An 18,099-nucleotide genomic window follows, 5' to 3' on the forward strand; every position below is an offset into this window, starting at 1 on the left:
TGTGTGTGTGTGTGTGTGTGTGTGTGTGTGTGTGATTCTGAAGAATCAAAGCCAGAGAAGAGAGATAATTCTATTAGGTGCATCTGGATAAAACTTGACCTCCTTTCCCAACAGGGAAGGACCTGAATTCAATGGCACAGCCTGTTTGTGGTGTAACCAAGTGTCTCTGCAGCATTTTCAATGCTAGAGCATCTGTTCTGAGAATTTTAGTATAGCACCTAATTTTTTATCTTTGCAGCAACTTGCAAATGTGGGTGTTGAATGAGGGGTATTGATCAGAGGAAAAAAGCCATTGTTTTGGAGAATGGGAATGTCTAAAGTCTTGTTAGAACAAGTGGAATGAGGTCACTTAGGACTTTAAGGAGAGACAGCAAAAGCAGGTCAGGGATGGATATACAACAAACCTCAGAATTGTTCCTTCCATCTCAGGAGGTAGCAGGACATTGGAGCAATGCCTGTGCATCCACTGCTCAGTTCCATCTTGGGGGCAGACCCAGCACTGCAAGATGATGAGGGACAGGACATAGGAAAGCCATCTTTACTGCAGATGACACAACTGAGCATCTGGCTCATCCCAGAGGATGGGGGGAGGCAGATGCAAGCCAGGCTTGGACGAACCTATGGAGTACCATCAAGTGACCAACAATCAGTTCAAAACTCTATTGTTCCTTAGAAAACTTAACTTGGAACCACCATTTGGCCCAGCTACCCCACTCCTCAATCTACACACAAAGGACTTAATATCAGCATACTCTAGTAACACAGCCACACCAATGTTTATAGCAACTCAATTCACAATAGCTAAACTGTGGATACAACCTGGATGGTCTGCCGAGGATTTAAAAAAAGTTGTAATATATAAACCCAATGGACTGTTACTCAGCATTAAAAGAGAATATAATGATGGCATTTGCATGTAAATGGATGGAGTTGGAGACTATCATGCTAAGTGAAGTAAGCCAATTTTATAAACCCAGAGGCTGAATGTTCTCTCTGAGAAATAGATGCTGATCCAAAATGGGGGGAATATGAGAAATGGAGAAATTTTGGCCAAAGGCGAGGGAGGGGAGGGGAGGGCATATGGAGGCAGGATCATGGTGGAATGAGATGGACATTATTCCCCCAGGTACATGGTAAGTAACAAAGGGTGAAATGCTACAGGCTACATCGGTCCAATTAGGTAATGAAAAGTTGTGTTGCAATAGTGTACAATGAATCAAAATGAATTCTGCTGTCACATATACCAAATTAAAAAAAATAACAAAAAACCCCTATGGTAAGAGAGCTTCCAGTCCTGGAGCACAAACAGTGCCAGGGGCCTCTGGGATAAGAGATAGAAGCAAGCACAGAATGATACATGCCCCTGACCTTACTCATGGAGAATGGAATACAGTCACATAATAGAGGTAGAAAAATGGTTCTGAGTGATATTTTAATGCAGATAGCAATTGGTTGTTGGTGTTCTGACCCACAGTAGTCATTTTACAAGCAATGCCCATCCAGTGCTCTGTCTTGCTCTGGGCCACCACTCTCCCTGCCTGGCCTATGTCACAGTGTCCCCTATAAGCAAGGAGAGTGGCAGGCCCCTTTGCTGGAGCCCTTTCCTCCTGGGCAGCAGTCCCATGCCCCTGGCTGAGGAGCCATTTCCCACAGAAAAGCCCAGCATCCAGGGATGCATCCACAGGGTCCAACGGCCATGAGGGGCAGCCACAGGCCTCACACCTAGGAAGTTGGGGACAGGTGAGGAGGCTATTTAGTTGCTGTTCCACCCTAGGTCACCAGCTGAGCTGACAGCCCCGCAGGTCAGCTGAGTGGATTTTTATTTGCAGGGTCCTGTTCAGGATGTGGTGGCCTCAGCAGTGTAACCTGTGCCACGGACCTCAGAGGAGAAGAGGTGGCCTGACCCGCAGGCCCCCTGGAGAGTGGGAGGGCAACAGAGGAGCCCAGTGTGACCTGGGGAGCAGGAGGCCAGTTTATTTTTTTATTTTTTATTTTTATTTTTTTAATTTTTATTGTTGGTTGTTCAAAACATTACATAGTTCTTGATATATCATATTTCACACTTTGATTCAAGTGGGTTATGAACTCCCATTTTTTACCCCATATACAGATTGCAGAATCACATCAGTTACAAAGGCAGCAGAATATAACAGACACTAGTATGGCAATATGTAAATCAGGAGGCCAGTTTAAAAGAGAGACCTGCCCAGGTATTTCAGGTCTCACTGTCTCTGTGTCTATTTTTCCTGTTGCACCTGTGAATTTTGTTTTCAGTCCTTGCTTTAAAACCCTTTCCTGTTTCCTTCTGTGTACCTGACCCATCATTTTAAAACATGTTCCAAGGTCACTTTTTGTGTATACATGGGTTCTGGGGATTTAACCCAGGGCCCTGAGCCTGTTAGGCAAGTGACCTACCTGAGCTATACCCTCAGAGACCCCTGTAAATTTTTTTCCCCTCAGCCACGGGATCTACGTTGCCAAGGCTGACCTCAAACATTCCTTTTGCCTCAGCCTCCCTGGTGGCTGGCAAGATGTAATGAAACAGAAGTAAAGGTATCAAAGAAAATGATCATCTGTTTTCAATTTTCTGTGATTTGATTCAAGTGGTAAAGTGGTAATATTTATTAATTAATGTATCAAATAGGTTCATAGTTGTTTTAGAGTACAATTAGGTGTCTTCAAACTTTAGGCTACATGGGCACATTTGGGAATGGTTCCAGCCATTCTCTCATCCTTTGGGTCATTCCCCTCATATGTCCCGTGAGACATTTTCTATGTGAAGCTTAAAGAAGAAGAGAATACTCTGTAAAGAAAACCTAGTGATCTTTGCAGTATAATATTGAATGGGTTCATTCAGAAATCAGAAGTTGTATTGAAAGATATTTGCATGAGCCAAATAAAACCTATTTCTAGGAGTCCTGGTGAAGACAAGGTTTTATCTTTATATGTCTCATTCTGTGTTTTTTTTTTTTTTGTTGTTGTTAGAATGAAATTCATAAGTTGGCAGCACATTTTATCAGATGTGTAACTAGATGCCATTGAAATTACCAATTTTAAATGGTAGACATTTTGTACATGAACACTGCCAGTTTGCACCTTTTTTAAAAACAGGTCTGAGCTCAGGAGCCCAAATACCAATGGTTAGCTGGAACATGTTCTTCAATTTGGCCTATCCGTCAGTATCCCCTGAAGTCATCTGTTCAATCAGCTTCCTTACTCCTGCTCCCTCACTGGCTTTCATAGAAACCATATGCTGTCTATGAATCAGGGGAGTCCCACAACATTGTGTTCTTTGAGTATCCAAAGTCCCACTTTTCACTTTGCCATGCCTGACATAGGCAATAATATTTATCAGCAAATGTGAGATTTTCAAAGATCCAATTCTATGTGCTCCTTTCCCAAAGAGCCTTAGGCAGGGATATAGCATACATAAATAGTAAGTAAGGGCCGTAATTTTTAAAATGTCATCCATTGAATAGTTGGCACATGTCTGAGATAATTTTTATTTTGGAGGAGGTATTATTTAATAGGGAATTTCAACAGCTAAATAATAGTGAAATGAGAAATCTTGCATCCATTGTATTCTTTGTTTCTGATGATTTTTATGAGTAAGGATAAGATACTTCCTTGTTCCAATGCAGATGTTGCCCACTTCAGGAATGGATGTGCGATGTCTCCTGCTACTTGCATGTCTGCATGTTGTGCTTGACATGAATATCGTAATTGGTAGGTGGCAGAAAATCAATACTGAAGTTAAGCTCTTGTGTTCTAGCAGCTGTGCTGAAGATCCTTGGTGTGACACCTTCTGCAATCCATGCTTCTCCGTTCAAGTTTCTTATTAACTTCCTGGTGATGAGCATCATGGTCTCCTGGTCTTTGAGAATGGCAAAGCATTGCTCTGTGAATGTGGAAGATGGTCATGTGGAAGGCTCCAGGGAGGACAGCTCATTGATCATGTACTCTAATCCATATGCCTGTTTAATGACCTGTTTTTCTTCTTTTTTTAAGGGAGTCAGTGCCCTCAAACACTTCTGTGCAGTTGGGAATGCAGGCTTCGGCTTGACCTTGAAGGAAGCATTAATGATTCATTTCTAAAAGACATGAGAAGAGAAAAGTGAGCCTCTGGTATCATGCATGTTCCTTGCATTGCCCATGGGCTAGAAGAGAGAGAAGAGTTGCTTCATGAGATTTTATCTCCTTTTTCCTGAAAAGTTCCAAACAGAGGTGAGTCCCCAGCATGTTTAGACACCATTTCAGACACCTTTCTTGACAGAATTGAATCAGAGTCTCTGATGATGGGGAAGAGCTAAAGATGGGTTTGCTGTGAAATTTCTATTTTGTTTCTCAGGGCCTGAGTCAAGCCAGCCATTGTGCTGTCAGCACATGAGCTGCTGGTCAAATGTGACAAAGTGGTCTTGCTTTATGAAAACATCACCCTGATTCAGTGAGCCAGAGGCAGCCTGCAGTCCCTCAGTTTCCCCGTAAAGGCCGATTGCTGTGGATGGCCTCTGTCCTCATCATGCAGCCCTGCTCAGAGTAGGGGATTGATGGTCCAGGCAGATCCCTAGTTCCTTTTAACCTTTATTGCCATTGGGCCACCACAGAGTCCTTGGACTCTACCTGGTCTTCTGGCCTGGGTCAGGGGATGTGAGGTTTGGAATCCCCCTCTGTCGCAGGATCCCTGGCCCCCAGCCACTTGAGGGCAGGTACAGCCTTCCATAATTGTGTTAGAGGGGGAGAATTCTCCCACCCATCCTCATCCATGCTCATTCCGCGTTTTGTAGCTTGACACCTGAGGACCTTTATTCATTGGCTTAGTGGTTAGTGATGATGGTTACTAAGACTAAGTGACTCTTCCAAGGTCACATCTCTTGCATGGTAGGGCTAGGGCATGGATCGTCCTAATTGATTTCATGGGACTTTCTCATGGAAACTGTGAATTCCTCCTAAACACACACACTTCATTTGTAGTGTCAAAATTGTTGGCACTGCCTCCTTGGCAAGTGTATCTTGTCTTCTACTTGGGAATTTCACAAATATTTTCTTTTGGTTTGTGGAGGTCATGCAGAAGGGATTTCACTTGAGATAGCCCAAACTAGAAATACCAGTTGTCTTTTTCACACATGGATGTGTGTAGTGAACATCCCTTTCTGTGTACTTGCATGAGTTGCTCCTTTGAATTTGTTGAAGAATGGTTGGCTGGGGAGCAAGGTGACAAGAGATGGATATCAATGCTTGTCAAGTATTCTGAGGTAAAGAACATATTCAACATGTGAAGACTTTTCTATCTAGTTCCTATGGCTCAGTCAGTGACCAGTCAGAGGATTCTTTCTGGTAGACTCTTTGGAGAAGATTTCAAAGTGGCCTGGTCTTAGCCTGTCCAGGACTGAATGAAAGCTTGAATGGGAGGTTCTTGTCATTTCAAGCACTTCCATGAGTCTGTCCTCTGTTCTCTTGTATCCAAACGGTTTCTAACAGGAAAGGAGAACAAAAATTGAAAGTATGGTAATTGGTATGATTATTTATACCAATGTTATTTCAATCATCTTTGTATAATACAAAATTAACTTTCTGCTAGTAAGATTTCATATATTGAGGAAATAATGAAAATATTGGTATTGGGGGATGAGGATGTGCAAATCAAATATTTTTGAGCACCAAGACCTGTTTTTTTTTAACTTAAATAATAAAGTGTCAGAGGACCACACCTGCCATTCAGCCTCAACAACCTCCAGGTCCAGCCTCCAGGTGGCCCATTTCATCAGGGTGTGTGGGACCACAGTGTCCTGGGATGAGAGAGCAGTACCCAGGGATGTTGTCATCTCACCGAGTAGATATTGCCAGAGACAGTGGGGAGGTAGTTGCACATAGGAAGGGAAGAGCTCTTAGGATGGGAAGAGGGGACCGCTTCAGGACTCAACGGACATGGCAAGAAGCTGCTGGCCATGGTATATGCCTGGGACAACTGAGTGGGGCAGATCTGTGCTCTGTGTCCCTGTACCCTCCTCTGTAGCCTGTGTTGGCAGCAGATCAGGGAATTAGGGCCAGAAGTGCTCCCAGTAACACAGGCACCAGCCCCCACAGTGTGTTCCTAGCCCTTTCCCCAGCTGGCCTGACTTAGTGCTTGTCTTGCCTCAGGGCTGAGACCCTACAGTCATCAGGGCATATCTGTGGCCCAGATCTAACCTGCATGGCCAACATGCTCAGACCTTCAGCTGGGTCCTAGGCCTGCTGCAACCAAACCCTGTCAACTGGGTGGCCGACAACAGAGGAAGGGTCTTCCGTTGAGCTCCAGAGGCTCAACACAATAGGTTTTGGGCTGTCCCAGTGCCACAACCCCTCCCAGGTTTCTAGGGGAGTGTCCCCCCAACTCTATCAGTCCTTGCTCACTCTCTTACTGATGCCCACAATCTGTGGTTCACGTATGGGCATCCCCTCCTGACTCCATCCTCACATAGGCTGTATCCCCAAGTCTCCTTGGTCTCTGGGTCCAGACTCTCCTCTTCCTATAAGAATATCAGATATTGGATTTGGGCCCAGTTGGTGCTGTGTTCCATCATGTAAGCTCTTAGCTTCACTGTGCAAAGACTCTTTTTCCATAGAAGTTCGCACGACTTTTGGGTAGCTAAGAATTTTCAGGGGACACTTTTCTAATGAATACACTTTCCTTCCTTCAGATCTCTCCCCACTGAGCCTTCTTCTCACCCTTGTCCTAGTTCCTTTATGGCACGTTCCCTCCTTATGGCTGAGAGGACCCAGTGACCCCTGGATTCATACATTCTCTTTAATCAACAACACACTGCAGAATTCTCCATGGGACTGCGGTGTTTGCATTGGAACCCACCCCCTGACCTCTAAAAGTGGTCTAGACAATTGGGTTTTCTCCCTCCCTCCTGAACCTCTTTGATGCCCTTTGAAGTAAGTTATTCTTTTGGATTTCTCCCACAATAGGCACGTCCTTGGATCCCCTGCAAGAAAGTCTTCCGGCCTGAAGGTCAGATGTGTCCAGATGTTGATTTGAAGTATATCAGCTCCTAGAAGCCCTCATCCTGGCTGCAGTGTTTCCTCGCCTCAAAGCAAGAAAGTGCAGTTGGCCCTGCACCCATTCTTCTGCATCCATGGTCCCCACCAGCTGGAAATTTAAACTGTCAGGAAAGGAGTTTTGTCTCTCTGGACAGATACTTCTCTCCTAATTGTTTCCTGGATCTTACAGTGTTACAGAGAATGACACTGCCCTTTCATTGTATTAGGTGTCAGAAGTCATCTAGAGATAATGGAAGTGCTACAGGAAGAAGATATGCAGCATTTAGATGAAAATACTCTACAATTTTTGTAAGACACTTGAGCATGTGTGCATTGGTATTTTTGGCAGACTTGAACAAATCTCCCTTGGATTTCCTATGATGTTTCTGGTTTCTGGGCTTGGGAGTGTTCAGGACTTGAATGTGAGTTAGCCTCATGGGGATGTGGTAGGGGGGCAGTCGGAGCTGTTGTGCAGAACCTCAGTGATGGCTTGAAAGGCCACATGCAACACTGCAAGCAGCAGATGAGAAGGGAGCCCTCTCCCCATGTGTTTAGCTTAACTCTTGTCTTATCCAAAATCATGACTTGTGAAATGTTGCAGAAATGGAGTCATGCCAAGAATTTGGGATGTTCTGGGAAGCATGGGCTGTCATTCTATTCTGTCTCTGCATTCTGATGTGTTAGTAGGTGGGAACTTGAAGATGTGCTTAGGCCATGGATTCTCCTTCCCTGGGAAGGGGATTCTCAAAGCGGTCCTTGTCCCTGTATCACCTGCTTCCCAAGGAGGAGACAACAAGAACATTCTTACAAGTTGGCCCCCGGTCTTGGTCTTCCAGCCTCCCAAATTTGAGAAATAAAATCTTTGCTATGAATTCACGGTGTCTTGTATTCTGTCATCACAAAACAAACTATGTAAGATGAGTCAATCAGCAGTCCCCCAAGTGTTTACATTGTGGTAATCAACACCAAATATCCATTTTGTAATTGAACCATTTTGGAGTGCACAGTTGAGTGGCATTAAGCATGTTCATGTTGGTGCATAGGCGTTGCCACCATGCATCTCCAGAACTCACGTGGACAAACTCTTGCCATCATTACTGAATTCTAGTGTGCTCCCAGGCCCAGGAAAAGAGCATTGTACTTTATCTTTTCATGAAGCTGATAATTGCGAACTTGAGATAAGTGAAATCCTACAAAATTTGAATTGAACACCATCATTTTCAAGGGATGCAGTTCACCCCCACTCGTGGGCATACCAGGTCCACTACCAACTCTGTGGGTTTCTCAATTGCACTCTCAGTGACAGTGGTGACTGTGTACCCATGAGCTGTCTGTCTAGCTCAGATACCACCATCTAGGGTCTTGGGTTCCATGCAGCCTGTAGGTCCCCTCCTCCTGCAGGTCTCTACAGGCCAGTGTGCACGGAGGCCCTGTGCCTGGTGGTTTCCTTAGCTGATTACAGGATGTGTCCACTGTATTGTGGGTCACGATGTACTATAAATAGAAGCAATGCCTGGATACTACTAGGATCTGAGTGGGCCCAGCCTGTGTGCTGAGAATTGATGTGACCTCCTAATTAATGAGGCCCCAGGATACCAGAGGAAAGGGCAAGTCCAGAGCCAGCAGAAACTCAGTGTCTCTGAGAGAACTTTTGGGGTGGGGGGACAGGAAACATTAATGTGATGACTCAGATGCAGAGTCACGTACTTTGAATCCAGGTAGAGGTGCTCAGGAGCAACCTGGGTTGGTGTGTGGGGCTCTGGGAAGCACAGCAGCCTGACCACATGAGGGCATCTGCTGTCTCTGCATACAGTGAGCTGGGTTTTCTTCACGTCTCTCAACAATTCCACATAACACCAGCTCTGAACCCAGAGTCCTGGGCACTTAGTTGAGGCTCAGTCAGCTCCCACCTCTCTCTACCTGACAGAGCCCTCCTGGCTCCCTCTGCACTCATTACATTGAAGATGAAAACATGGAGGGTGGGACCTTCCATCAACCAGAAGTTCCCAGACACATTCCACTGTGTCATTTGTTCTTGGCACCCAAATAATTGGGGTGGGCCACAAGCACCCTGGCATCCATGTGTGGGAACCATAGCAGTACAATCAAGAAACAGGAAGGAGAGGGGTCGGACTGATCAGTACAGATAACAGGGCATAGTACAGAGTGGAATGAAGAGTTCTCACCCGGGGTGATTGCTGTGATGTGCAGAAATGCTCTGCTGGTGCTGGGGTGCCCCCATGATTCCTAGGGTCTTGAAAGGCTGCAGATGCCCCCCGAATGTTTCAGATACACATAGTGGGATGCCCATTGCCAACTATTTTCCTGTGGAAGAAGTAGGAGACCCCCTTAGTGTGGAGGTGCCATCGAGGAGACAGTCTCACTTCTCTGAAAAAATTGACAGGAAAAAAAGGGTATGGACCTGTGCCCAAAGGGCTATATATGCTCCCATAATTTGGTGGTGACCATAGTTCTCCATCCATTAAGCACTCCCTCACCCACTAATGTCCTTGTGTCCTTGAGAAATGTTCTCCCTTTCCTGGTTTTCCTGAATAGAAATCCTCTTGCATCTTGGGTGAATAGGGTTATGGGTTGTGCAGAGGGTGTTGGTCCACTGAGCATCTTATAGACTGTCCTTTATGGAGTCTAATGATCCTCATTGGGAAATGAGGCCAGGGTCCTAACTGTGGTAAGTGTGAGGACACCCTGGATTCAGCAGAGGGAAATGAGAACAAGGGAAACTCAGACGTCCCTTCATGGCCCCTGAAGTTGGAGGACTTACCCCTTTGTACCTGGGATCAGGAGACCTCATTTCCTCGAGGACACCCACACTCAGGTGTAAGTCTTGAATGTGAGGTCCTTTCTGGGGCCCAGGGCTATTGTTAGCCACCAGGAATGACAATGATCTCCATGCTCAGTGGAGCCAGTGTTGCCAGGGATGAGAGTCCATGGTCACTCCTTGTCCAAAGCATCTCACGCCAGAGGCTCCCATCCCTAGCACTCCTGTCCTGAAAGGAAGCCCCTCAGAGGCAAGGTGGATCCAACTACCTCCCATGTGTTCACTCATCACCGTGTTCCAGAAGTCACCCTAGTTAACGGTACTGATGAGCTTGGACATGGCTCAGAATGTCACCCTCATGAGCTCTACCCTGCTGTAGCTGCAGATCTGTGGCTGTAGAGACACAAAATCTCAAAGCACATGCACTTGAAAGAAAAGAGCAAGAACCAGAGCCCAAACAGGGCCAGGTGTGGCAAGGACAGCTGGAGTGCCTAGGTTGGGACTCAGAATTATGTCAGTGTGGTGGCATTGCTGTTGGCACCAGCATGATAACAGAGAGACAGCCCTGCTCATTTTTGGGAGCAGTGTGTTGGAGAAGGCAATAGAAATTGACAGGCAGGATTGAGTCTGGCCCTAGGAGGAGGTTTGGTAAAAGGCCAGTGTGGGTTGGAGGGCCTGGGCAGATCAGAAGAGGCCAAGGCACACCCCAAAGCCTGGAGACTGCACTTGATGTCCAGGGTTGTGAAACATTGCCTCCCTTTTAATTACTCACAACTGAGAGCAAGAGGCATTGATAAGTTCTGATTGTATGCAGCTGCATCCAAGGTGGCTCGGCTAGGCCACCTTGTTTCCTTGTCTCAGGAGGCTGGGAGACCAGGCTCCACTGAGGGTCAGCTGGGAGGATCAGAGTCTGAGTTAATTCCTGTGTTCCTGGTAGGATCCATGTTGGCTAGCCTCAGGGCTTTTGTGATGAGAGGAAAGGTGATTGTCATGTCTTTATCACAGGACACACTTGCTAAATAGATTTGTTTGTTTTGAGGATGGAAGGGAGAGCGGGAAGTAGTGCTGGAGACAGGGATGCAGACAGGGGTCATAGACTTGGCATAACTCAGTCTTGGAGATGATATTCCATCACCTGCATCCACTTCTATTCCCATGAATCCAGAGACAAAGTCTGAGTCCCCTTGAGGTGAGGTGTGAATTGGTTCTGGGCAGCAGGATGCTGTGGTACTTCGGAGGCTCTGTGAGACTCCCCAATGCTAGACGCACTTGGGCCCTTTTTAAATCTTAGGAAAAGCCTTGGGAAGTTGTAATGCAGAAGGGAGCAGCCTCTGCATTTCAGTCACCTCCAACTTGCCATGGTGCAGAGTGGGAACTGCAGCCAGGATGGGACGGACATTGGCCACGTCCCTGTGTGGGACACAGGCCTGATTGAGTTGGGGTGCATTTTTTGTCTCTCCAATTCTTGTGATTGTCCCATCTCCACATTTCTGCTTTAGCCACCTGTGAGTCCCATCTCTGGTTTCAGAGAGAATACAGAGTTTTAAGGGCCAATAGACACAATAAACCCTAGAGATTAGATGCTACCCTGCTTTCCAGAAAAGATTGGGCATGCCATGAGTGGCACAATGATGGGACCAGGGTCCCAAAGCTGGTGAGAGGGATGGACTGGTTGTGAATGCATTTGTGAAGGCTCCAAGCTGGAACTCTAGTGGCACCAAGCTGGGCAGGTGCTGGTGGGGGTATTTGGGTATTTGTTGGTGAACACATGTGCAGTTTATGTGGGTAGGCATGGGGGAGAAATCAGCAGCCTATAGGGCTTTTGAAAGTGGTTTTATGTGAAAAGGGGCTCAGGTATGGGGAGCACAGGAAATGACATCATTGCCTTGACAATGGATCAAACAGAACATGGAACCCTGGTATCCAGTCACCCACTTCACTGACCAAGGCATCCGAGCTCACTTGGTTGGAGACACTGGAGTGAGAAGGATGTTCTCCTGTTGTTTCAAACCATGCTGAGCCTCATGCCCCCAGGAATCTCAGGGGAGTCACCTTGCCCTTTTGGGGGAACACTGGATGAGGCTTTATCCTAGATGCCAGAGCCTCTGGAGATTGTTGCAGAGGAGCTCAAGAGTAACACTGTGTAGCACAGGGCAGGTGAGACCAGCATGCCCTCTAGTCTGATCCCTGATGAGTGGCCCAGGACTCCTATTCTGACTCTGTGTATGTGTGTAAGTGTGTGTGTGTGTATGTGTGTGTGTGTGTGTGTGTGTGTGTGTGTGTGTTTGTACTGATGAGAACTGTCCCATTGTGCTTTGACTCTAGTGTATTGGGATAAGTCATTTTTCTCTTTGTCACCATTTCCATTTTTGACCCCACCATTCATGGTCCCAACCCAGGTTGAAAATGATCAGAACATGGATGAGCCCTGCAGGGTAGAGAGCCTTGAACCTTACAGGCAGGACCAGCTTAGGAATGAGCTCCTGCCTGTCATTTCTGGGAGAAACCTAGATTTCAGCAGCAACATGAGGTTCATCTACTGGGATTTCATCCCCACCCAGCAGGTGCTGGACCTGCTGTTCCCAAGGGTGTAGCCCCCTCATGCCTGGGTCTTAGGGATGCCATGTACCTCTCAGGGACCCAAAGGTTTGTGATACCTAGTGAGGTAGAGAACCACGCTCATAGTGGAATGTTAGCCCCAAGTGGGATGAGTCCTGGAGGTGCCTGCTACAGCATTGCAAGAGGAGTGAACTCCTCTCAGGCAGAGTAACCATCCTGACTCCAGCTGGTCCACAGAGGTCTGTGGAGCAGTCCCCACACACTGGGCACCACAGCTCAATGGTGTGCACTGAGCTCACTCCCAGATGGACTCAGTGAGGCCAGGTGGTCTTTCTGGTGTGATGTTGGCTTCGTGAAGAACATAGTTCTATGCCAGAGGTGTCTCATAACTCAGGCCTTGGGCAAAGCATTTTTGTGTTAATAAAAGACATGTTAGTTTCCATAGTGAGACAAAGTTTATTAGTTGGGATATAGCTGGACAAGGGCTTTGGAGTTGGCAGCTCCCACACCCAGAGAGGTATGTGGGAATCATCAGTTTGGGCTCATTCACTGATGAACACGGAGAAAGCACCCACTGTGTGAAGACACGTTTCCAGTCATGTTTCATAATTCAGTGAAAAATGGGGTGCAAATGACTGCCATTGTGTCCCTTTTCATGGGGATCAGCCTTAAACCACAGGTGCCATGAGTACATATCCTACATGTGACAGCATCCCTGACTCCATGAGGCATAACTGCACATTGTCCTCTTTGGTGAACATGGTAGACCCCTAGACCAACTTCAACATGGAATGGGCTTGGGGTCAAGAGGGTGCTCTCCTGTTTCCAGAATGGGGATCTTCAAGGTGATTTGACTTGGGAAGGCTGAGGAAAGACTGTTCTCTCCAATTCTGTTGCCTGCATGCAGTGTAAGGTGTGGGGCTTCAACAGTAGGAGGGGTAAGGCAGGGAGTTGTAGGTAGACTCATGATCCTCTGGGGAAGCCCGTGGGACAATGGATCCCACCACACTACACCTCCCAGTCCTCCCCCAGGGCCACAGAGATGTGGTCTGCACTCATGGGAAAAGAGAGGTCCATTGCTGCTCAGGGGGACTCAGTGAGAGCTCACAGAGAATGAGGTAGCATTGCAGCCCACGCCAGGGGGTGGGGTGTTTCTTGAGCCCTGAGAAGAGTGGGCAGGAGGACAGACACTCCTGGAAGGTGCATTCCAAGTTGGAGAGCACATAGCCAAGAGGAAGAAGAGTGTCAGGCCTGCCCAGAGGCCTGTAATACCATGGATCTAACGCTCCTTCATTGAAGGTTCTTTGCCTAGTGACCTGTCCTGTCCTTGCCAGTACAGGCACTGTGTCTTGTCTGGGGTGTATTGGTGTGTGCAGAGCCATGGAAGGTTCAGGAGTATAGGGTCAGAGTTTTGCTCTGGAGGCTGTGGCGAAGGAGAGGCCAGGGTTTTGCTGACTCCACACGTGCCTCCCCACAGTGCCTCACCTTCCTTCCCGGGGACCTGGGTGGACTTATACACTGAGGCTTTCCATCAGCCTCCAGGCTCTCTGAGTCTGCAGCTGCTGCTGTCATACATGTGGCTCCTCCTGGGTGGCTTGAACCTGGAGCTCCAAGCACACCACCTGCTGGCCCAGATTGAAGATGGCAATTCAAGCCAGGCGGAGCCTGAGAGCCAGGCGGACTGGGGTGAGTACCTAAGGGTATATGAGGAAAGGTCCGACTGTTATCCCCACTGTGGGGAGTCTGTATGCCTGGTGTTGGACTGAAAAGAAGGATAAGCCTTTGTCCACTCAGGAAGTGACCCCAGTCTGCAAAGACATCCTGTGTGGGCTATGGGCCTGAGTTCTTCCTAGCAGCAGGGGTATTGTCTGTCTGTGCGAAGCTCAGGGCAAGGCAGTCATGTTGGCATCTTTTCTCTTCTAGCTACAAGCTCAGTTCCTGTGAAGGCTCCTAAGCCAACCCCAGAACCAGAGTCTTCTCCCTGGTAAGGGGCAGAGCTGGAGTCTAGAAGATCAGGAGTCTCCACTAGGTACTCCTCATGGCCCCTGCCTCATTCACGTCTACCTGAAAAAACAAAGTACAACAAAGTATAAGAGCATCCTGGTGAGTCTTCAAGCAGGGGAGTCTCCTGGGAGCCCACACTGGGGAAGACCGAGTCCACAGCAAATACCTTGGACTAGGCCTGTGTTCTTGAATTAGAGCTTCTGGAAGGTCAGGAAGGAGAGAAGAAAATGAGGAAGATAGACTTCAGTATTAAGAGCTTGACCTGAGAGGTGGGAGAGCAGCAGCATGCCAGGTCTAGGTGGGAGTGGGCCTACATGTTTTGGGGTGTGCAGCCAGAAGTGCAGGAGTGAGTGCTGGGTTCAGAGGAGGTCATAGAAATATCGAAGGTACAGGCCGTCCTCTACTGACCTTGGTATTGAGGAGGAGTTTATTGAACCATGGAGGTTGAAGCAGAGGATTTGGCAGTCATTTTCTTGTGTGTGGGAGGGGACATGTTGCTGGTTGAAGGGAAGGGAGCCATTGTAGAATGATTAGGGTGGGTAAGTGTGGGTCACAGACAACTGAGGGCCTTGGAGGAGCCCATTAGGGTCCTAGTTTGCATGTATGTGAATAGAGAGTTAGCGGCTCTCTCTGCAGAATTTTCCTGGGTGTGGAGTATCCATCATGAGACTCCAGTGTCCAGCTGCAGGGGAGCCATGTTTAACTACCACACCTGCTGGGTCCATACCTCCTGACACCCCAGCAAGCACTGACACTCTTGAGGCCAGCAGCTTCCATGCCTATCATTAAAGAGTCCTGAGTGTGTGTGTTGTGCCCTGGCTGTCAGGAACAAAGCACCTAAGGTTTGTGCCTGGTCCACAAAACAATGCAGCTGCATCCCAGACCAGAGCAGGAATATGGAAGCCCACTGGACCATTCCTCCCATCTTGATGGGACTAGCGTGTGTCTATGCAAAACCTGTTTGGTCCTTGTTCCTGTCTCCCTGTAGGGAATAGCAGGTTCAAACAAACTCTTGTACCAAGATTGGGCTAGAAGCACATAGGAAGAACCCACATGATCACATGAAGGCCTCAGGTAGCAGGGTACCAAGATGACGCTCTTGTGTTGAGAGCTCAGTTGTCTCTGATTGTTCTTGAGTAGCTACTCCCAAACTTCTTCTCTGATGAGCTTTCTCCAACCCTGCTCAGGTGACCTGTCAGGACAGGGCTCCAGTCATCATTTGCAGGGCCTTAGATGCACAGTTGCTCCAGCAGGAGGATCCAGAAAACTTTGAGCTTCTGCAAATAATCTCGAACCATCAGAGTAAGTGGAACCATCAGAGGGTAGGGAGCAGTGAGTCACAGTGGGCTCAGGATAACTGGCAGCCGAAACACAGTGTGTGTTGGCCCAATGCCCAGGAAGATTATGGTAGGATTTGTGCAAGAAACAAAGTGTAATGATGGGGCATAAATCTGCAGGTTCTTCATGTTCCCCAGGGGCTGTCAACCTGCCTACCATGTGTTCTTTCCTTTGCCTGAGGAGGTATTGCAAAGCTATTATCCATGAGGGGCCAAGAAGAGAGGCTTCTTTGTCTTGTGTCAAAGAAGACAAACACAGGGTGCCTACTTTGGCAGCCTTTCCTGACTGAGACAATTACATGAGAAAAGCAGTTCAATGAGGAATCATTTCTGGCTTCCAATCTTTGTATTCATTGCACACTGAGTCCACTTAGGACCAGAGGACATTTCTAGAGAGAAGTGTGTGGTAGAATAGAACTTTTCACAACTTGTAAAGTCTTCTTGGAGAGAGAGAGAGAGAGAGAGAGAGAGAGAGAGAGAGAGAAGGAAGAAGAAGAAGAAGAAGGAGGAGNAGAAAGAAGAAGAAGAAGAAGAAGGAGGAGGAGGAGGAGGAGGAGGAGGAGGAGGAGGAGAAAAATGAAAATGAGTTGAAGGAGGAGACAATGAATAAAAGGTCAAGATGACTATAAGAAGAAGCATGGGGAGAATATGAAGGACAAGAACAAGAAGGAGAAACACAAGCCAAACAAGAAGTATAACAATAAATCGATTAAAAATGTGAATGAGAATTATACTGATGAGGAGGAAATGAAGAAGTGGGGAACTCAAGAGAACATATTGCTGTGGATGGCACAGCCCTGCTGTGGACATCCTCCACCCAAGCCAACACACCTCCAATCCATACCCCTCAAATTAGCATAGTCCTGTATGAGTGGATGAATCCACTGGCATGGTGGGGGCACCCACCATCAAGTGCTTCCCCCAAACCCACCTGTGATCATTGCTGCAGTGGGGAGAAAACCTTCAACACATGAGTCTTTTGGGGCGAATCCAGATGCAAAGTCTAGCTGTTTCTCCTTGGCAGGTCCAACGTGAACTGAAAGGTTCTGGGGTGCAAGGGGCTATTTCCTTGAGAGGTGTTCCTGTAGTGGACCTCCTGTGCATAGAGTGTCCTCAGGGAGGAATAAGTGGGGAGTCTTTGGTGGAACAGTATCTGGATTCATGGGCTCTCAGGTATGTGTGTGAGACCTGAGCTGGCAGAGGCTCTCAGTTGTGGGGGATTTTGGGTAGTGTATTCCTTGAGTGTCACCTACCACGCCTCTGCCCTTGCCTCTCCAGAGCTGAGGATCCCTGCTGATGGGAACGTATATTACACCTTGGAGGGCAGAGTGGATTATAACTTTCTTCTTCTGGAAACAGCTGCCAGCAGGTGATTCAAGGTCAAGCCAAAGGAGGTAAACAGCCACCTTCTTCAGTCTTTACTCCTGGTGCAACTCCACATCCTCCAAGGTGACAAGAACCTCAGGTTCTGGATGGAAGTGGTAGAACACCCATAGAGCCAACTGACAGGCTGGGTGGGGTTCAGTTGCTAGGCTTTGCTGATGTTGTCATCCCCCACAGTTGTTGGAGCCTTCTGTGGCAGTGGCATCCAGGATCCCAGGAGCTGTGAGCAGCAGCTCTGCAGTGGCTGCAGGACCATTGTCCCAGGCCACCCAAAGCAATAAGTACTGCATGAGAAAAGTCACCAGTGGCAGCTCCTTACTGCTTCACTCCAGTGAGCAGGTGGAAGACAGCCGCTTTGTTAATGTCCTCCTAGAGGGACAGAGCAGGAGGGAGACAAAGCACATCCTGGTAAGCCTGACAGCAGGGCGGTTTCCTGGGTGTCCACACAGTGGAAGGCAGGAGACACAGCAAACCCCAGGGCTGTGGTGGGAAATAAAGAAAAGAGAGGTCCGACTTAAGGGTTTGACCTGAAGAGGGACTGCATCAACATGCCCAGCTCCAGCGGTGAGTGGGCCTGTGTATTGTGGGTTTTGCAGGACAGAAGTGCAGATGGATGTGCTGTGGAGAGACGAAGTCAGAGAAATGTCCAGGGTGCAGACTGCAGTGCCTAGAACTTGGTATTCTCAATGAGTGAGGTTGGAGCAGAGGAGGTGGCAGTGACTTGTCACATGTGTAGGAGGGGATATGTTGCTTGTGGCAGGGAATAGAACCTCCTTAGCATGACTAGGTGTGGGAATTTGGGGTCGGGATCATCTGGGGGGTCATGCCAATGCTTCAGAATGTCAGCCTTTGCATGTATGTGAACAAGGAGCTAAAGGGGTTCTTGGCAGAATTTCTATGGATGTGCAGTAGACACCCTAATGATGCAGGTGTCCAGCTGCAGAGGAGACGTGTTCAGTGACTGCCAGTGTTGAGTCAAGTACCTCATTACAACCAGACCTGCACCGAGCTTCC

The 18,099-nt window shown here is 47.8% G+C and overlaps 1 long non-coding RNA gene and 1 gene segment (V, D, J or C); both read left to right on the top strand.

Annotated features, from left to right (window-relative positions):
* The window catches only part of LOC125614618, a 188,019-nt gene that overhangs the window by 63,904 nt on the left and 106,016 nt on the right, over positions 1-18,099 (top strand).
* LOC125614619 lies at positions 1,810-9,891 on the top strand. The gene is made up of 3 exons (XR_007345192.1): positions 1,810-1,971; positions 2,189-2,210; positions 9,880-9,891. It is a non-coding gene; the product is annotated as an uncharacterized LOC125614619 (long non-coding RNA).

This window comes from Marmota marmota, unplaced genomic scaffold (genome assembly GCF_001458135.2).
Source record: "Marmota marmota marmota unplaced genomic scaffold, marMar, whole genome shotgun sequence".
NCBI classification, from domain to species: domain Eukaryota; kingdom Metazoa; phylum Chordata; class Mammalia; order Rodentia; family Sciuridae; genus Marmota; species Marmota marmota.